The 21,132-nt window shown below is 40.0% G+C and overlaps 1 protein-coding gene across 3 annotated transcripts in view; it reads right to left on the reverse strand.

Annotated features, from left to right (window-relative positions):
* Positions 1–21,132, reverse strand: part of LOC117522682 (voltage-dependent R-type calcium channel subunit alpha-1E-like) — a 199,327-nt gene that overhangs the window by 104,509 nt on the left and 73,686 nt on the right. The window lies entirely within an intron of this gene.

Below are 21,132 nucleotides of genomic sequence, written 5' to 3' on the forward strand. Positions count from 1 at the left end.
GGGTAGGGAGAGAAGCTGAGCGAGTGAATGAGTGAAGCTGTGTTTGCACTTATGTGGACAAATCTAAAAATGTTGTTCAGGGAGTTAAAAGCTCACTCTTCATGTTACTGTGTCAGAACGTGTGCAGCAGGAATGCTTGAGTGACTGTACATAAAGAAAGAATGTACATTTTTTTGTTTCCTATTTGAGTTGCAGTGTTTCGGCCGTTAACATCAGGGCTCTTTCTGAAACTGCATATGTGAAATCGCTGCTGCAAAATGCACAAAATGTGTAACCAAGTAGTGCTCTTGACTTTGAGGGAAGAGTTCGAGCAACCAGCCATGTACCTACCTGGAAAAGAGTAAACATTTGTGAAGCAGAAGGACTACATTATCTACATTATGAGCAGCAGGATTACAGTAGTGCCATAAGTGTTATTTGGGTGTTATTTGGGTAATTTCTGATCAAATTAGTCCTCTTGAAAGTTGGTGAAGTATCAGTGGTAGTGGTAGTGTATCTAGTATACATTTCTCATGCAGTGAAGTCATGGGTGCAATTTGGTGGGGGATAGGGGGACATGTCCCCCCCACCTTTTCAACCAGGGGGGACAGAATATGGTATGTCCCCCCCCACACACACCTTCTGACATATATGTGTGTACTTGAAACATGCTATGCCAGTCTTATGTGCAAAACCATGTCAGAATAGTATCTTTGTTTCTGCAAGTTTGTATTTTTAGCAGCGTTGACTTGTTTACAACACCTGTTTCTTGTTTGTCACATTCAGAATTTTCTGGGACTGCATTTGCCCAGATTTGAAACCAAAAATACTTGCCTCTAGGGACTAGTGTCTACACATAAGTATCAATGGACCATATGCTAATTTACTAAATTCTGAAAGTTAGAAAAGGAAATCAGAAAAGCTATCTGGGACCTCAGAAAGCCCATCTGCAATTATTGCTTGATCTCCAAAATCAGTCCATGCAAGCGAAATTATGTTCAGTATGAGTGTTGTCATTAGTGCCATTTCGATAATTAAATTCATGATAAGTAATTTATCCTAAACTTATGATCTGTTGTTTTTTCAAACTTACGCAAAAACAAATCTTGAGAAAAAAAATACAGTATGCGATAGTTAATAATTATTAAGAGACTGTTCTTTCATATTTATGAATACATTTTCTCACATTGCAGTTGTTTTTTTTAATGAAAACAACCTATCATTCTTTTTTAATTCTACACATGTGGTGATACCTTATTTACACCAGGATGTTAATAAAGTCAATGCTGGCTATTCTCAGAATAAAGTACTTATATCCACAGTTTCAAATTTCATAAGTCAAATGGTGTCCACTTTATGGTCTTCTCAAAACATTAAAATTATTATTCTGGATGCTCAGAATGCATCTGAGCTTATCTAGAAACCATAGGCTTCTGGGGGCCTAAAGCGGCCCCCAGACCCCCGGCCTATGGGCTTTGGCTCTGCGGGCCTCGCACTTTGTCCCCCCAATTTCTAGTTCTAAATTACGCCCTTGAGTGGAGTACCTCAAGACTCACTGCTTGGACCCAAATTCAACTGTGTTATTTGCTGCTTTATCCAGATAATTCCACACAAAAAAGTGGGGCATAATTGTAACCAGAATGACCTGCAAAAAAACAAACAAACAAACAAAAAAACAGGCTAATATGGTACTTTCAAGATCAATTAGATTACACTTGGAAATGATATTAAAAAATAAGGATTTTGGTGAAATTAATACATTTAAACCATGTCATGGTTTAAAATGCAGGACAATTTCCTGACACAACTCCAGTTCGACATGGAGACATGACCAGCCGAGCAACTATTCTGCTTGACATCTGAAATCTCACAGGATCAGGCGTGCACAGAGCCATGTGGGTGATTTCGCAGAGATAAACATCCGGAACACCACCAAAATGTACTCAACTCTTCAAAGACCTAATGGCTGTGTCCTGAAAAATTTTTGGGAAATCTGTCCTCAAGGTTTTGATATAATGTACTGGCAGGCACAGAGTGATCCCAAAACTTCCAGCCCCTTTAGCAGGTGGTGCAGGCTATAAAATTGACGAGGGAAAGTCTTGACTCTTGAATGTTCAGTTAGATGACAGTGATAGTCGAGACTTTGAGAAATGCAGTATTTTCAAAGTGTGGTGCCAGACATGCGGTCTCCATAAATGTGTCCCTCTTACTTGAGAGCAGTGAAAACATGCCCACCATGTCCTCACAGTCATCCTGCCATAGGTGAAAGACTTACTTATAATGATTTAATCTGTTCTAACATTCTCTATAAGGTATTCATAAACTTCTGCTGCTTCTGGCATGTGCAGCCAAATGAAACAAATCTACTGCACTTATTCTTCTTGCACTTATTATTCTTAAGTCTTTCGGAAAGCACTGTAAATAGGTTTAAGGATATGATTCCTTCTTTATGTTCTCCAATGCCATATACCAACACAGTGCAGAGTAGCTACCTAAACTCTGTGAGTGAGATAGATTATCTCGTCAATAGTTTTCCTCACTGAGCACAACTTTGGATACTGTAGCTCCTCTGAAAAAGAGAGCTTTAAATCAGAAGTGCCTGACTCCGTGGTATAACTCACAAACTCATAGCTTAAAGCAGATAACCCGTAAGTTGGAGAGGAAATGGCGTCTCACTAATTTAGAAGATCTTCACTTAGCCTGGAAAAAGAGTCTGTTGCTCTATAAAAAAAAGCCCTCCGTAAAGCTAGGACATCTTACTACTCATCACTAATTGAAGAAAATAAGAACAACCCCAGGTTTCTTTTCAGCACTGTAGCCAGGCTGACAAAGAGTCAGAGCTCCATTGAGCCGAGTATTCCTTTAACTTTAACTAGTAATGACTTCATGACTTTCTTTGCTAATAAAATTTTAACTATTAGAGAAAAAATTACTCATAACCATCCCAAAGACATATTGTTATCTTTGGCTGCTTTCAGTAATGCTGGTATTTGGTTAGACTCTTTCTCTCCGATTGTTCTGTCTGAGTTATTTTCATTAGTTACTTCCTCCAAACCTATTAACATGTCTATTAGACCCCATTCGTACCAGGCTGCTCATCTGCAGAGGAATGGTCTATTTGAAGAGTTTCAGTCAGGTTTTAGAATTCATCATACACGCAACAAAAATATAAATGCAACACTTTTGGTTTTGCTCCCATTTTGTATGAGATGAACTCAAAGATCTAAAACTTTTTCCACATACACAATATCACCATTGCCCTCATAACCCCACCGCCACCATGGGCCACTCGATCCACAACATTGACATCAGAAAACCGCTCACCCACACGATGCCACACACGCTGTCTGCCATCTGCCCTGGACAGTGTGAACCGGGATTCATCCGTGAAGAGAACACCTCTCCAACATGCCAAACGCCAGCGAATATGAGCATTTGCCCACTCAAGTCGGTTACGACGACGAACTGGAGTCACGTTGAGACCCCAATGAGGATGACGAGCATGCAGATGAGCTTCCTTGAGACGGTTTCTGACAGTTTGTGCAGAAATTCTTTGGTTATGCAAACCGATTGTTTCAGCAGCTGTCCGAGTGGCTGGTCTCAGACAATCTTGGAGGTGAACATGCTGGATGTGGAGGTCCTGGGCTGGTGTGGTTACACGTGGTCTGTGGTTGTGAGCCTGGTTGGATGTACTGCCAAATTCTCTGAAACGCCTTTGGAGACGGCTTATGGTAGAGAAATGAACATTCAATACACGAGCAACAGCTCTGGTTGACATTCCTGCTGTCAGCATGCCAATTGCACGCTCCCTCAAATCTTGCGACATCTGTGGCATTGTGCTGTGTGATAAAACTGCACCTTTCAGAGTGGCCTTTTATTGTGGGCAGTCTAAGGCACACCTGTGCAATCATGATGTCTAATCAACATCTTGATATGGCACACCTGTGAGGTGGGATGGATTATCTCAGCAAAGGAGAAGTGCTCACTATCACAGATTTAGACTGGTTTGTGAACACTATTTGAGGGAAATTTTATTGTGTATGTGGAAAAAGTTTAGATCTTTGAGTTCATCTCATACAAAATGGGAGCAAAACCAAAAGTGTTGCGTTTATATTTTTTTTGAGTGTAGTACAGAAACAGCATTAGTGAAGGTTACAAATGATCTTCTTATGGCCTCAGACAGTGGACTCATCTCTGTGCTTGTCCTGTTAGACCTCAGTGCTGCTTTTGATACTGTTGACCATAAAATTTTATTACAGAGATTAGAGCATGCCATAGGTATTAAAGTCACTGTGCTGCGGTGGTTTGAATCATATTTATCTAATAGATTACAATTTGTTCATGTAAATGGGGAGTCTTCTTCACAGACTAAGGTTAATTATGGAGTTCCACAAGGTTCTGTGCTAGGACCAATTTTATTCACTTTATACATGCTTCCCTTAGGCAGTATTATTAGAAAGCATTGCTTAAATTTTCAATGTTACGCAGATGGTACCCAGCTTTATCTATCCATGAAGCCAGAGGACACACACCAATTAGTTAAACTGCAGGAATGTCTTACAGACAGAAAGACATGGATGACCTCTAATTTCCTGCTTTTAAATTCAGATAAAACTGAAGTTATTGTACTTGGCCCCACAAATCTTAGAAACATAGTGTCTAACCAGATCCTTACTCTGGATGGCATTACCCTGACCTCTAGTAATACTGTGAGAAATCTTGGAGTCATTTTTGATCAGGATATGTCCTTCAATGTGCATATTAAGTAAATATGTAGGACTGCTTTTTTGCATTTGCGCAATATCTCTAAAATTAGAAAGGTCTTGTCTCAGGGTGATGCTGAAAAACTAATTCATGCATTTATTTCCTCTAGGCTGGACTATTGTAATTCATTATTATCAGGTTGTCCTAAAAGTTCCCTGAAAAGCCTTCAGTTAATTCAAAATGCTGCAGCTAGAGTACTGATGGGGACTAGAAGGAGAAAGCATATTTCACCCATATTGGCCTCTCTTCATTGGCTTCCTGTTAATTCTAGAATAGAATTTAAAATTCTTCTTCTTACTTATAAGGTTTTGAATACTCAGGTCCCATCTTATCTTAGGGACCCCATCATACCATATCACCCCAATAGAGCGCTTCGCTCTCAGACTGCAGGCTTACCTGTAGTTCCTAGGGTTTGTAAGAGTAGAATGGGAGGCAGAGCCTTCAGCTTTCAGGCTCCTCTCCTGTGGAACCAGCTCCCAATTCGGATCAGGGAGACAGACACCCTCTCTACTTTTAAGATTAGGCTTAAAACTTTCCTTTTTGCTAAAGCTTATAGTTAGGGCTGGATCAGGTGACCCTGAACCATCCCTTAGTTATGCTGCTATAGACTTAGACTGCTGGGGGGTTCCCAGGATGCACTGAGTGTTTCTTTCTCTTTTTGCTCTGTATGCACCACTCTGCATTTAATCATTAGTGATTACTCTCTGCTCTCTTCCACAGCATGTCTTTTTCCTGATTCTCTCCCCTCAGCCCCAACGAGTCCCAGCAGAAGACTGCCCCTCCCTGAGCCTGGTTCTGCTGGAGGTTTCTTCCTGTTAAAAGGGAGTTTTTCCTTCCCACTGTCACCAAGTGCTTGCTCATAGGGGGTCGTTTTGACCATTGGGGTTTTTCTGTAATTATTGTATGGCTTTTGCCTTACAATATAAAGCGCTTTGGGGCAACTGTTTGTTGTGATTTGGCGCTATATAAATAAAATTGATTTGATTTTTGATTTATTCTCACTGTGCAAATATTCTCATGTAGCATTCATGACTTTATATAAACTTTTACAGCAGTCATTCCCAAACTTAAGAATGCTGTGGCCCACTGTGAAATCTGAAGATCTTCTGAGTCCCACCAAAATTTTTAATCATAATTTTTCCTGCCCCAGCCCCCACTAATGATGAAGTGTTCCATCAGCTTTGATTCCCCCCCAGTGACAAGATAGTAGTGATGTGAATGGTCACCAAACACAGGGCGCAACATGTTCAGTTTCTAAAGATAAATAAGAATTCAACACATACCGTATTGGCCTGAATATATGATGTGTTTTTAAATACAGAGTTGGTGACTACACTACTACACTTTTATATGCTATATACATCCACAGCAGTAAGTGACAAAAAATACTCTAAAAATAGTGTGGCCTTCTAACCTTGTGACTTCTGCATGGCTTAAAACTCACAAGCACCCACAAAATGCAACAGGAGGTTCAAGTCATGCTGTGATGTACAATTTAGTGACAAATGTTGCTTTTCTGTATTTTAACACCAGGCGCATTTATCCATACATCTTTAACAAGCTTAACACAAGAACCAGCATAGAAGATTCGCAAATAACCCATGAAGTCACAATTACTTACAGTTTTCCCAGGAGTTCTTGGGCTCCGATCCCCATGTCAGGGTGGAGTCCTCCATTCACCACTTCAATATGGTGCAATTTTTTTCCAACAATAGACTTGCACTGTTCAGACTGAGTCACACCAAGCTGTGCACTTGTTACTACCGCTTTTGTCCTACTCAAAACAGACTCTGCAGCGATCCCTGCAGTTGGGGCCAAGCACGTAACACAACTGGTTGTTCTGTTGGCTTCTGCCCACCGAAACAAATAAATATTTTTAAATCTCTTTTATAATAGTCATTTCCCTTGTTCTTTCATGGAAATCTCTGTGGATCGTCTGTTGATTTGCAGTATCCATTTTGAAAAGTCTTGCATAAATGTAGAATTGAAAGACATGATGTGACATTACTGAGCTACTGCTTTATGCAATGTGGCCTGGTTTTCCCATCTTTCAATGTGCTTTCATTGGCATTATCAAATAAAGCATTTTCCTTTAAAAAAATTGGTATTTTTCCAAAAAATGTCTTGAAAAAAAGGGTAGTCAATTTTATTGCAACACTGAAAATCAAAGACGCTTTTATTGATTTAATTTTAAGACTAAGAATAAGAAGAACTTCATTAATCCTGAAGAAAATTGCTTTGCCAGAGTGCCGAAACAGTAAACTTTGCCTTTTTTTTTTTTACAGTGAGATCAGTGAGTACAACATGTTTATGCAAAAGGACTGAAGACACTAGTATTGCACATAGCTCTGACTACCTGAAAAACTCTGATTGTCATGTATTCATCATGCAGAAGGGGGAGGAGTTATACAGTCTGATTGCCACAGGTAGGAAAGACCTCCTGTGGCATTCTGTGGAACACCTTGGCAGCCTAAGTCTTTGGCTGAAGGTGCTCTGACAGGACATCAGTGCGGCATGCAGGGGGTGTGAGGTGTTGTCACGGATGGTGAGCAGTTTTCTCAACATCCTCCTCTCCTTTTAAGGACCTCTCTTGGCTCACCTCCACTATCTTTAGTACCTCTCAGGGGCCCATGGCCCCCGATTGGTAATCACTGTTTTACAGAATATACAGAGGCCTCATTTGAAGTTAGTTACCGAAGTCCTTTCAGAGTGTCAACATCTGACTCTTTGTAACAATGAATCTACTCTGCCATCTCACAGTCTTCCTTTTTGACTCTTTAAGTGAAGCACTGCTGCATCAAACTGGCTCCAAGGAGGATGAATTCATTACATATACAGAAAACAGCCTCTCCCACACGTCTCCACCTACACGAAGAAAAGCACAGAAACTAACAGCAATCAGCAGCTCCCTGATAGCCAGTTCAGTGAGGATCTGTGCATGTTAATACGCAGCTACAACAAAAACATAATCGCTGTGGCATATACATAAAAAAAAACAAGAATCCATTCTTCTAATAACCACATTAATACTCGTGTGTGGAACTGAGGTTACATAATAAGAGTAAATGACTGGGTATGTCTTTTGATGAAGAAAACCCACCTGGGACGGAAGCGATCATTTTTTTCTGTTCAATTATGACAGCAAAATTACAGCTGAGATCAATGAAACCCTCCATTAAAGCTCTTGGAAGAATGCACATGGTGTCAGTGAGATGGTGCAATTGCACTCTTAATTGCAAAAACCATTTTGGACGTCTCTTTTTGTGTATGTAATTTGAATTTTGCAATTTTACTGACTTGAAAAGCTCGAGGAAACAGATGTGCAATAGCAGTCATGTTTGTGTGCAGGTTGTAATGCCATGTTGTGAGGTCGTGCCAAAGACAGCAACTTCACAAACTGTGTGCAAATGTGCAGTGCAACACGCACACACACACACACACACACACACACACACACACACACACACACACACACACACACACACACACACACACACACACACACACACACACACACACACACACACACACATAGAATGATCTGGCATGCAAAGACATACACAAAATATAATAAAGTCTAGCTGTCTTTATGCCAGATGGCTAATGAATCACCGCAAACTCCCACCCAGTTTTATTATTCATCTTGATTAAAAAGCACCAATTTCAGCAAAGTGTCACATTGGATAAAGATGCAACAAAAGCTGAGATCCCTCGTACAGAACAAAGAGATATACAGCCGTGTGTATGCAAGCTGCGATGTAGCGTAACAAAGTAACAATGCTTTATTATCATACTTAGGTTTTTTTTTCTCCACATTTCATGACATTTCATGTCACAAGTGTTCAGTTCAGTTTAATTTAGTGGACATCATAAAGAGTCTATAGATACTGTGAGTGCTATATGGAGCTGAGAGAGAGAGACTGAGAGATACCAGTGAAAACTGGCGTTCATCAGGGATGTGTTCTGGCTGCTGCACTGTCATGGACTGGGTGTTGGATTGAGTTGTTGCTTAGATGGTTTTGTTGTCAAGCAAAAGGTTTTTAACTTCATGGAAAACGATGTGATTTTTGTGGAATCAATGGATATCTTGACTGAAACACTTGAGAAGCTGAGTGAGGAATCGGAGTATCTGGGTTTGCAATAATCCTGGATCAAGACTAAAATCCCAACGAAGGCCTGTACCCATTTACAGCTTGGTGGATTGAGACAATGAAGGGGCAGTTGGCTTGGCCAAGGACACAGACACACAGTGTGACTGGGAACTGAACCAAGATCTACTTATTGTTAGCCCAGCTCCTAATCCGCTGAATTACCTGCTGTGCTAGCCTGCAATTATTTGGGATATATGTTCCATGTTTGTCAAATGCAGTTGTCTACTTCACAATGACATTTCAAAGGTGCAGCCTAGGATAACTGCTTAAACCGCAAAGTATTTACTACTGTCAACAATTACTACACTTGCAGAAATATTGCGATCACATGCATTACATATTAAATCTATTGCATTATTTTAATAATGGCCTGGAGACCAACATACAATTAATGTCGGGAATGAAAGGAACAGTAGTAGCCAGTAAACCAGTACTGATCAGCATGTCTGGTATTTATATTGTGCATTTATATTTATATTTGCAAACTGTGTTTCTTTTTATTTTTTACTTTCACTTTTGATATTCTTTGTGCTTCTTACCCTGTGTGCAACTATATAATGCTGCTGGAACCTCAGTTTCCCTGAGGGAGTCTTCCCAAGGGATCAGTAATGTTCTATCTAATCTAATCTAATATAAGAAACACAATGAGATAAGTAGAGATGATGCTAACTAACGTTAACGGTAACGTTAGGGTGTGCACCCTATTTGTTTGCCTTAATGTTAGTTACCCAACTAGCCAAATCGCTTTACGTGTGCAGTTTCCAGTTTCGCCTCCAACAATCTACACATGCTGCCTTAAAACTGGAGGAACAACAGTCATTTGGGAAACATTTTAATGCAAATCAAAGCATCAGTTCCACCTGCACCGATCCATTTGCCGCAGGATGTAATTGGCCATTGTAGAAATCCTAGTGAATTAAATTGGTTTGAGAAAAAGAATGTTTTTTGTTTTGTTTTGTTTTTTGGTACACATTCTTTACTTAGATTAACAATTTTAATTGAGCTCAGTGTCCCAGCAGATTCGCTTCTAGCAATTCATTAATATCAAATGGAATGACTGCCGCCAGCACTGGCCCAGTGGCCTCAATTGTATTCCCAACTGGCCCTTAGGACACATGTGTGTTTTCTTTTAAGTCTGACTTACTTGTACCGTGGCACCAGAGTGAGAAAGCGAGTCAGAGAGAGAGAGAGAGAAAGAAAGAACGCGAGAGAGGAGAGCAGCAATATGTGCTACCAGAAATTGTGTCAGATACGTGGCAAGAAACCAGGTCGTCAGTTACCAATTCTAGCTGTGGCTTAAAATGGGAAAGGTGATTTGTGAACTGCAAAAAGTACACCGATTACTTTTGTGCATTTCATCCTGTTAAGTAAAATGCTGTAAAGTCATCCTGAGATGTTTCTGACACTTGTCCAGTACAGTCTAACATTTGCTGCGATGAGGGTTTAAAGCACTGAGATGATGATGTTCTCATTTATGCAGTTCTTACCCTAATGGGGGCCATGTTCTTCTCCACAAGTGCATGATGTAAGAAGATACACACTGCCCTAGCATGTTCCCACATTCCATAAACTCCGGTACACTGCTCGGAAAAGCTGCACCGCTGTCCCTCTAGTGGTGTAAACTCAGACATAAAGGACATCCTGCCTATACAACCCCTGGCAAAAATTATGGAATCACCGGCCTCGGAGGATGTTCATTCAGTTGTTTAATTTTGTAGAATAAAAGCAGATCACAGACATGACACAAAACTAAAGTCATTTCAAATGGCAACTTTCTGGCTTTAAGAAACACTATAAGAAATCAAGAAAAAAAGATTGTAGCAGTCAGTAACGGTTACTTTTTTAGACCAAGCAGAGGAAAAAAATATGGAATCACTCAATTCTGGGGAACAAATTATGGAATCACCCTGTAAATTTTCATCCCCAAAACTAACACCTGCATCATATCAGATCTGCTCGTTAGTCTGCATCTAAAAAGGAGTGAACACACCTTGGAGAGCTGTTGCACCAAGTGGACTGACATGAATCATGGCTCCAACACGAGAGATGTCAATTGAAACAAAGGAGAGGATTATCAAACTCTTAAAAGAGGGTAAATCATCACGCAGTGTTGCAAAAGATGTTGGTTGTTCACAGTCAGCTGTGTCTAAACTCTGGACCAAATACAAACAACATGGGAAGGTTGTTAAAGGCAAACATACTGGTAGACCAAGGAAGACATCAAAGCGTCAAGACAGAAAACTTAAAGCAATATGTCTCAAAAATCAAAAAATGTACAACAAAACAAATGAGGAACGAATGGGAGGAAACTGGAGTCAACGTCTGTGACCGAACTGTAAGAAACCGCCTAAAGGAAATGGGATTTACATACAGAAAAGCTAAACGAAAGGCATCATTAACACCTAAACAGAAAAAAACAAGGTTACAATGGGCTAAGGAAAAGCAATTGTGGACTGTGGATGACTGGATGAAAGTCATATTCAGTGATGAATCTCAAATCTGCATTGGGCAAGGTGATGATGCTGGAACTTTTGTTTGGTGCCTTTCCAATGAGATTTATAAAGATGACTGCCTGAAGAGAACATGTAAATTTCCACAGTCATTGATGATATGGGGCTGCATGTCAGGTAAAGGCACTGGGGAGATGGCTGTCATTACATCATCAATAAATGCACAAGTTTATGTTGATATTTTGGACAATTGAAAGGATGTTTGGGGATGATGAAATCATTTTTCAAGATGATAATGCATCTTGCCATAGAGCAAAAACTGCAAAAACATTCCTTGCAAAAAGACACATAGGGTCAATGTCATGGCATAGGGTCAGTGTCAATGAGCAGATCTGATTTGATGCAGGTGTTAATTTGGGTGATGAAAATTTACAGGGTGATTCCATAATTTTTTCCTCTGCTTGGTCTAAAAAAGTAACTGTTACTGACTGCCACAATCTTTTTTTCTTGATAGTGTTTCTTAAAGCCAGAAAGTTGCCATTTGAAATGACTTTAGTTTTGTGTCATGTCTGTGATCTGCTTTTTTTCTACAAAATTAAACAACTGAATGAACATCCTCTGAGGCCGGTGATTCCATAATTTTTGCCAGGGGTTGTAGATGGACTGTGGCTTATGGAGCCAAATCAATTTCCGTAGATGTTGTGATAATTGCAAGAACTTTACAATTCAGAGTAAGTGGCATAAATTCAGCAAACAGGCTTTGAATTGGATGAAGGAACAGAAACAAAATGAGAAACTTTGTAGTTTTTAATGTTTTGGAATTAAAAAAAATTAAAATAATGGTAAATAGATAATAATGTAATTTGTTTGTTTTTTTAAAATTACAAAATAAATAGTTTCTACATGATACTGCATTCACTTTCCACCTTCCTCTGAACGTCATGCACATCTTTGAATGGCGAAGACAAATTTCCAAGCAGCAGGCAATAAAAGAAAAATATGATGTCGCGTCCTTGTTCCCACCCAGAGGAGGCAAATATTGTGCTCAGTACCTCATCAATGTTATTCTTAGATTTCAGCTTCATCAGTGTCTGACAGACAGGCTAATTTGTAATAAGAAATAATGTTGGAAATAGTTAGCTAGCTCCACTTAGACTAAACAATGTGCTCAGCATAGCCTAGCCTCAAAATGCAGAGTGCTGTTATGGAATAACACTGTTTTGCACAATGTTATACCCCTTGAAAGCTTTTGAGATTTGATACATATAAAATGTATTTGTTGACACCAACAACACAACAATTATTACTCTTGTAAATGCCTTTCACAGACAGACCCAACCAGTCCCAGCAGAAGACTGCCCCTCCCTGAGCCTGGTTCTGCTGGAGGTTTCTTCCTGTTAAAAGGGAGTTTTTCCTTCCCACTGTAGCCAAGTGCTTGCTCACAGGGGGTCGTTTTGACCGTTGGGGTTTTACATAATTATTGTATGGCCTTGCCTTACAATATAAAGCGCCTTGGGGCAACTGTTTGTTGTGATTTGGCGCTATATAAAAAAATTGATTGATTGATTGATTGAAAATGGCCGTGTCATTTAACTGTGATCATTTTAACTGTTATAAGAATTAGTCAGTTAACCCTCTGGGGTCCGAGGGCATTTTTTGGACAGATCACTCGCCAGGCATAAATGTTTTATTATTGCTGTTAACAGATCTCCCTGCATCCCACAATCAAGTTTTATGTCTCTTTTTAAGTGCAATAAAGGTTTACAATCAGAAATAAGAAAGGAAAAAGTAAAGCGGAAAATAATTTTCCACACACATTTATTCATAACACACAGAAAACTATAATAAGCAACTGTTTTGACACTTTATAAAGGTAATATGGGCTCTTGTGTGAAAGACTGTACAACAAAAAGGTTCAAACAATAAACACAAATGCACATTTTGAACAATATATACAAAATTGTCTATGCATTTTGTTTGTCAATTTCTGTCTGCTATTACACAAAAGTCACATCACAAACTTCTCCTTCTATGAAGTTGACTGTGTGTTTGTTCTCTCCTGCTCTAAAAGCGGCTTTCACACTTCGAAGCTCATTCAGTTTGAGGAGCGGCCCCTCCCCCCTTGCTCCATTGACATGGTAAACAGTGCTTTAAACCGGAGTGAGAGAGCTTGCCACAGGCTTATCCAGTAACATTCACAGGAAAACTAGTCAAGCAATCCTGATACTCACACACTGTTTGAGCATGTGAGATTGTATGAGAGGCTCTCCATCTGCTCACTTTCACTTTCGCTGTGCATAATGGCACAGCGCACTTTGGAGCAGGCAGGGGGCTATTCAAACGGGCCAACTAGTAACACATCACTGCTAAAAACAATCTTTGGTGTGTCACGCAAGGTAAATCTGCCCTACGATTGGATTTTGGAAAACCATGTGACGGTGAACCAATTCCGATTGGACACTCACATTGCGCACGTTATCACACAGCTTCTATGAGGAGTACAAAGATGGTGGACGGTGGCTCAAAAGTCAGCGGAGTTAACTTTTCAGCAAAAAAAGTACGTTTCTATCTCATATCATTAAACAGTTATTTATAATTAATAAAGCTTGGTCTCAGCCGTCGTATCCGATGGCGTCGGCCCCAGAGGATTAATTGATTGTTCATTAAGAAATTTGCACATTTCACACTGATTCCTGCACCACAGAATCCATGTGTTTTTATAAGCTTAGACTGAGCCCTCATAGAGGCTGCCATGTTGCTCCACCATGTTGATACACTAGCCACATATACTCCACCTTTAGCATTTTGCAGTGCGGCTGGAAGACTGTAGAAAAAAATAAAGAAGGATCAGAGGTTGCTCTTCTATAGACTGCCCACTGGTTGCTAGCTCAAGCTAACAAGTCTGATATTGGTCATTTTTGTGAACTAGAGAGTTGCTAGATAAGATCTGTGTTAATTCCTTATTTTAGTATTTTATGTTATTTATCAAGTATTTGCTTTTGTTATCTTTTTAGAAGTGCCTGGAACCTGGTTCTAACCGGTTCAAAGATTCAACAGAAGAGTTAAGTTTCACGTCCATTACACATGTGCAAGCATCGGATATAGGGAGGGCTTCCCTCTGTCTATGGGGAGCCAGTAAGATTATGTTTGTGAGACTAAAACCCAACCACTGTACCGCCTACACTGTCTTGTACAAAAGCCATTTGTCGGCCATGTTCTGGGCCTTGGTGTGGGGACCCAGGCCTGGTTTTCAGCGTGACTTTCAATAAATTCAAACTGAGGAATATATCAGTTTCGTTCTTTGTAAGGGACAGCATTATAACCCCTGGCAAAAATTATGGAATCACCAGCCTCGGAGGATGTTCATTCAGTTGTTTAATTTTGTAGAAAAAAAGCAGATCACAGACATGACACAAAACTAAAGTCATTTCAAATGGCAACTTTCTGGCTTTAAGAAACACTATAAGAAATCAGGGGAAAAAAAATTGTGGCAGTTAGTAACAGTTACTTTTTTAGACCAAGCAGAGAGAAAAAATATGGAATCACTCAATTCTGAGGAAAAAATTATGGAATCATGAAAAACAAAAGAACGCTCCAACACATCACTAGTATTTTGTTGCACCACCTCTGGCTTTTATAACAGCTTGCTGTCTCTGAGGCATGGACTTAATGAGTGACAAACAGTACTCTTCATCAATCTGGCTCCAACTTTCTCTGATTGCTGTTGCCAGATCAGCTTTGCAGGTTGGAGCCTTGTCATGGACCATTTTCTTCAACTTCCACCAAAGATTTTCAATTGGATTAAGATCCGGACTATTTGCAGGCCATGACATTGACCCTGTGTGTCCTTTTGCAAGAAATGCTTTCAGTTTTTGCTCTATGGCAAGATCCATTATCATCTTGAAAAATGATTTCATCATCCCCAAACATTCTTTCAATTGATGGGATAAGAAAAGTGTTCAAAATATCAACGTAAACTTGTGCATTTATTGATGATGTAATGACAGCCATCTCCCCAGTGCCTTTACCTGACATGCAGACCCCATATCATCAATGACTGTGGAAATTTACATGTTCTCTTCAGGCAGTCATCTTTATAAATCTCATTGGAACAGCACCAAACAAAGTTCCAGCATCATCGCCTTGCCCAGTGCAGATTCGAGATTCATCACTGAATATGACTTTCATCCAGTCATCCACAGTCCACAATTGCTTTTCCTTAGCCCATTGTAACCTTGTTTTTTTCTGTTTAGGTGTTAATGATGGCTTTCATTTAGCTTTTCTGTAAATCCCATTTCCTTTAGGCGGTTTCTTACAGTTCGGTCACAGACATTGACTCCAGTTTCCTCCCATTCGTTCCTCATTTGTTTTGTTGTGCATTTTCAATTTTTGAGACATATTGCTTTAAGTTTTCTGTCTTGACGCTTTGATGTCTTCCTTGTTCTACCAGTATGTTTGCCTTTAACAACCTTCCCATGTTGTTTGTATTTGACCAGAGTTTAGACACAGCTGACTGTGAACAACCAACATCTTTTGCAACACTGCGTGATGATTTACCCTCTTTTAAGAGTTTGATAATCCTCTCCTTTGTTTCAGTTGACATCTCTCGTGTTGGAGCCATGATTCATGTCAGTCCACTTGGTGCAACAGCTCTCCAAGGTGTGATCACTCCTTTTTAGATGCAGACTAACGAGCAGATCTAATTTGATGCAGGTGTTAGTTTTGGGGATGAAAATTTACAGGGTGATTCCATAATTTATTCCTCAGAATTGAGTGATTCCATATTTTTTTTTCCCTCTGCTTGGTCTAAAAAAGTAACTGTTACTGACTGCCACAATTATTTTTCCTAATTTCTTATAGTGTTTCTTAAAGCCAGAAAGTTGCCATTTGAAATAACTTTAGTTTTGTGTCATGTCTGTGATCTGCTTTTTTTCTACAAAATTAAACAACTGAATGAACATCCTCCGAGGCCGGTGATTCAATAATTATTGCCAGGGGTTGTACAGTAAGAACAAGGGGAAAGTAACAGAATCATATATACGCACATTATATATCACAATAGAAAGCCGGAACCATGTATCTTTATCGCTAAAGAAGTGAAAATGTGAAGGGAAACAATGGGGCAGTGCAGTCTCATTTAAACCCCTGCGGGATTTGACCACTTCTGGGGACAGCCTGCACAAACACAGCATCACTTCGAACAGAAAAATGGTGTACTGTTTTGTTTTCGGCTGCAATCACCGGAGCAGTCACGAAAAGTACAGGGTTTTTTTCAGTTCCAAGTGGAGAAGGGAAGACAAGGCAAATGGGAGACGTTGTGTTGGTAAGTTTAAGTGAGATTTACACACCTTGATAGAGCTGCATTCTCTTGCCTGCCCAACCACCTCGACATACTTGAGCTCTGGGTCATAACCAAACTGCAGCATATGTCCACTTTCCACTCCATCTGCACTTTTTTTTTTTTTTTTTTTGCATTTTAGTATTGTTTGCTGTGTAATTTTCTGAAAAACTCAGAGAAAGTGCAATGTTTCCGACGGGGACAGACGAGTGACTGGGCAATAATGGGGCTGTCCCCGGAAGTACATTTACTGCGTCATATGCTCTTTCATTTTGTCCCTTTAGCACCCACCCTCAAACAAGACTACAGTACTCAATTTCATAACCACTGAAGGCATAATGCAATCTGCAACCTCACCACTAGATGTCACTACATCTGACACACTGTCGCTTGAATAATTTGAGTAATTTTTCTGAATTTTGAACTGCTGGTTGGACAAATCATGTAATATGAAGATCCTCTTTCACCTTGGGCTCTGAGGAACTATAACGTGATGTTTTGCTATTTTCTGGTCTTTCATAGATTAAGCAATTAATTGAGAACAATGAAAATAATCCTTAGTGTATTTGACTTTTGCAAAATGTGTGACAGATGTGTGAACTCAAACCTTGAGGTCCCTGTGTTAATAAATGATACGCCTTTGGCCTGATAGCTGATAAAGACTGAGGTTGACACGGCAGGTGGCTGACCATTCAGTGCAAACAGAAGTGTGTTTACACATCCAAGATTCGGAACTCAATATGTCAAAGGTGGACTAAAGCAAGCCAGAAACCACAGTGAGTGGTGCTGCAGATATATACACTTCAGCAATTTGACTGTAAAACCGTGGGTGACAATCACAGAATGACTGTGAACCAATGAGGGTGAAAGTGTCAGCGCACCACCGGCACAGCTGGATTCTGCGCTAATGGAGTACATTCTCTTTCTCCACACTCTGTGGGAGTAAATGTGATGCTACCACTCATCAGAGGGTGGCACACATTATGAAGGGGGTGATGGAAAGCTGTTTGGTGCCTCATGTCTTCGAAAAAAGTTATGTGCAGACCTGACTATACTGCACTGCTGCTGAGGGAGCGTGGAAAGCTTCTCGTTGCAGCGCCTCCACTATCTGAGGTTCAGAGACATGGGAGCAAACAGATCTCAGTGGGTGGATACGCCTACTTTTTCACTGTGTTGGTCACTCTAGTGGTCGGCATACTGAGTGAGTGGAAGTTGCTTGATGGACTGTCTCTTTCCAATGTTGTCAGACCACACCCCTGTCAATGAGGGTGTTATGAGGTTCAGAAAAGTATTTTTTGAGTGTCTTGTCTGTTGTCACAGTCTACATACCAACTACAGAGAGTGACATCTCTATCAATCAATCAATCAATCAATCAATTTTTTTTATATAGCGCCAAATCACAACAAACAGTTGCCCCAAGGCGCTTTATATTGTAAGGCAAGGCCATACAATAATTATCTAAAACCCCAACGGTGAAAACGACCCCCCGTGAGCAAGCACTTGGCTACAGTGGGAAGGAAAACTCCCTTTTAACAGGAAGAAACCTCCAGCAGAACCAGGCTCAGGGAGGGGCAGTCTTCTGCTGGGACTGGTTGGGGCTGAGGGAGAGAACCAGGAAAAAGACATGCTGTGGAGGGGAGCAGAGATCGATCACTAATGATTAAATGCAGAGTGGTGCATACAGAGCAAAAAGAGAAAGAAACAGTGCATCATGGGAACCCCCCAGCAGTCTACGTCTATAGCAGCATAACTAAGGGATGGTTCAGGGTCACCTGATCCAGCCCTAACTATAAGCTTTAGCAAAAAGGAAAGTTTTAAGCCTAATCTTAAAAGTAGAGAGGGTGTCTGTCTCCCTGATCTGAATTGGGAGCTGGTTCCACAGGAGAGGAGCCTGAAAGCTGAAGGCTCTGCTGCCCATTCTACTCTTACAAACCCTAGGAACTACAAGTAAGCCTGCAGTCTGAGAGCAAAGCGCTCTATTGGGGTGATATGGTACTACGAGGTCCCTAAGATAAGATGGGACCTGATTATTCAAAACCTTATAAGTAAGAAGAAGAATTTTAAATTCTATTCTAGAATTAACAGGAAGCCAATGAAGAGAGGCCAATATGGGTGAGATATGCTCTCTCCTTCTAGTCCCCGTCAGTACTCTAGCTGCAGCATTTTGAATTAACTGAAGACATATCCTGATCAAAAATGACTCCAAGATTTCTCACGGTATTACTAGAGGTCAGGGTAATGCCATCCAGAGTAAGGATCTGGTTAGACACCATGTTTCTAAGATTTGTGGGGCCAAGTACAATAACTTCAGTTTTATCTGAGTTTAAAAGCAGGAAATTAGAGGTCATCCATGTCTTTATGTCTGTAAGACAATCCTGCAGTTTAGCTAATTGGTGTGTGTCCTCTGGCTTCATGGATAGATAAAGCTGGGTATCATCTGCGTAACAATGAAAATTTAAGCAATACCGTCTAATAATACTACCTAAGGGAAGCATGTATAAAGTGAATAAAATTGGTCCTAGCACAGAACCTTGTGGAACTCCATAATTAACTTTAGTCTGTGAAGAAGATTCCCCATTTACATGAACAAATTGTAATCTATTAGACAAATATGATTCAAACCACCGCAGCGCAGTGCCTTTAATACCTATGGCATGCTCTAATCTCTGTAATAAAATTTTATGGTCAACAGTATCAAAAGCAGCACTGAGGTCTAACAGAACAAGCACAGAGATGAGTCCACTGTCCGAGGCCATAAGAAGATCATTTGTAACCTTCACTAATGCTGTTTCTGTACTATGATGAATTCTAAAACCTGACTGAAACTCTTCAAATAGACCATTCCTCTGCAGATGATCAGTTAGCTGTTTTACAACTACCCTTTCAAGAATTTTTGAGAGAAAAGGAAGGTTGGAGATTGGCCTATAATTAGCTAAGATAGCTGGGTCAAGTGATGGCTTTTTAAGTAATGGTTTAATTACTGCCACCTTAAAAGCCTGTGGTACATAGCCAACTAACAAAGATAGATTGATCATATTTAAGATCGAAGCATTAAATAATGGTAGGGCTTCCTTGAGCAGCCTGGTAGGAATGGGGTCTAATAAACATGTTGATGGTTTGGATGAAGTAACTAATGAAAATAACTCAGACAGAACAATCGGAGAGAAAGAGTCTAACCAAATACCGGCATCACTGAAAGCAGCCAAAGATAACGATACGTCTTTGGGATGGTTATGAGTAATTTTTTCTCTAATAGTTAAAATTTTGTTAGCAAAGAAAGTCATGAAGTCATTACTAGTTAAAGTTAATGGAATACTCAGCTCAATAGAGCTCTGACTCTTTGTCAGCCTGGCTACAGTGCTGAAAAGAAACCTGGGGTTGTTCTTATTTTCTTCAATTAGTGATGAGTAGAAAGATGTCCTAGCTTTACGGAGGGCTTTTTTATAGAGCAACAGACTCTTTTTCCAGGCTAAGTGAAGATCTTCTAAATTAGTGAGACGCCATTTCCTCCCCAACTTACGGGTTATCTGCTTTAAGCTACGAGTTTGTGAGTTATACCACGGAGTCAGGCACTTCTGATTTAAAGCTCTCTTTTTCAGAGGAGCTACAGCATCCAAAGTTGTCTTCAATGAGGATGTAAAACTATTGACGAGATACTCTATCTCACTTACAGAGTTTAGGTAGCTACTCTGCACTGTGTTGGTATATGGCATTAGAGAACATAAAGAAGGAATCATATCCTTAAACCTAGTTACAGCGCTTCCTGAAAGACTTCTAGTGTAATGAAACTTATTCCCCACTGCTGGGTAGTCCATTAGAGTAAATGTAAATGTTATTAAGAAATGATCAGACAGAAGGGAGTTTTCAGGGAATACTGTTAAGTCTTCTATTTCCATACCATAAGTCAGAACAAGATCTAAGATATGATTAAAGTGGTGGGTGGACTCATTTACATTTTGAGCAAAGCCAATAGAGTCTAATAATAGATTAAATGCAGTGTTGAGGCTGTCATTCTCAGCATCTGTGTGGATGTTAAAATCGCCCACTATAATTATCTTATCTGAGCTAAGCACTAAGTCAGACAAAAGGTCTGAAAATTCACAGAGAAACTCACAGTAACGACCAGGTGGACGATAGATAATAACAAATAAAACTGTTTTTTGGGACTTCCAATTTGGATGGACAAGACTAAGAGTCAAGCTTTCAAATGAATTAAAGCTCTGTCTGGGTTTTTGATTAATTAATAAGCTAGAATGGAAGATTGCTGCTAATCCCCAGCCAAGGCTGCTATGAGAAAGGCTTTTTGCTCAGAGCTTCACATGGTAATTGATGACTTCCCCATGTTCATGGGTGATACCAATGTGAACACTGGGACTGACAGGGCTGGCAAAGAAGACTGTAAGAGTCCTCATGCAACTGGTAACCATAGGGAAAATCACTCAATGCTCC

Source organism: Thalassophryne amazonica, chromosome 12, assembly GCF_902500255.1.
Source record: "Thalassophryne amazonica chromosome 12, fThaAma1.1, whole genome shotgun sequence".
Classification (NCBI taxonomy): Eukaryota; Metazoa; Chordata; class Actinopteri; order Batrachoidiformes; family Batrachoididae; genus Thalassophryne; species Thalassophryne amazonica.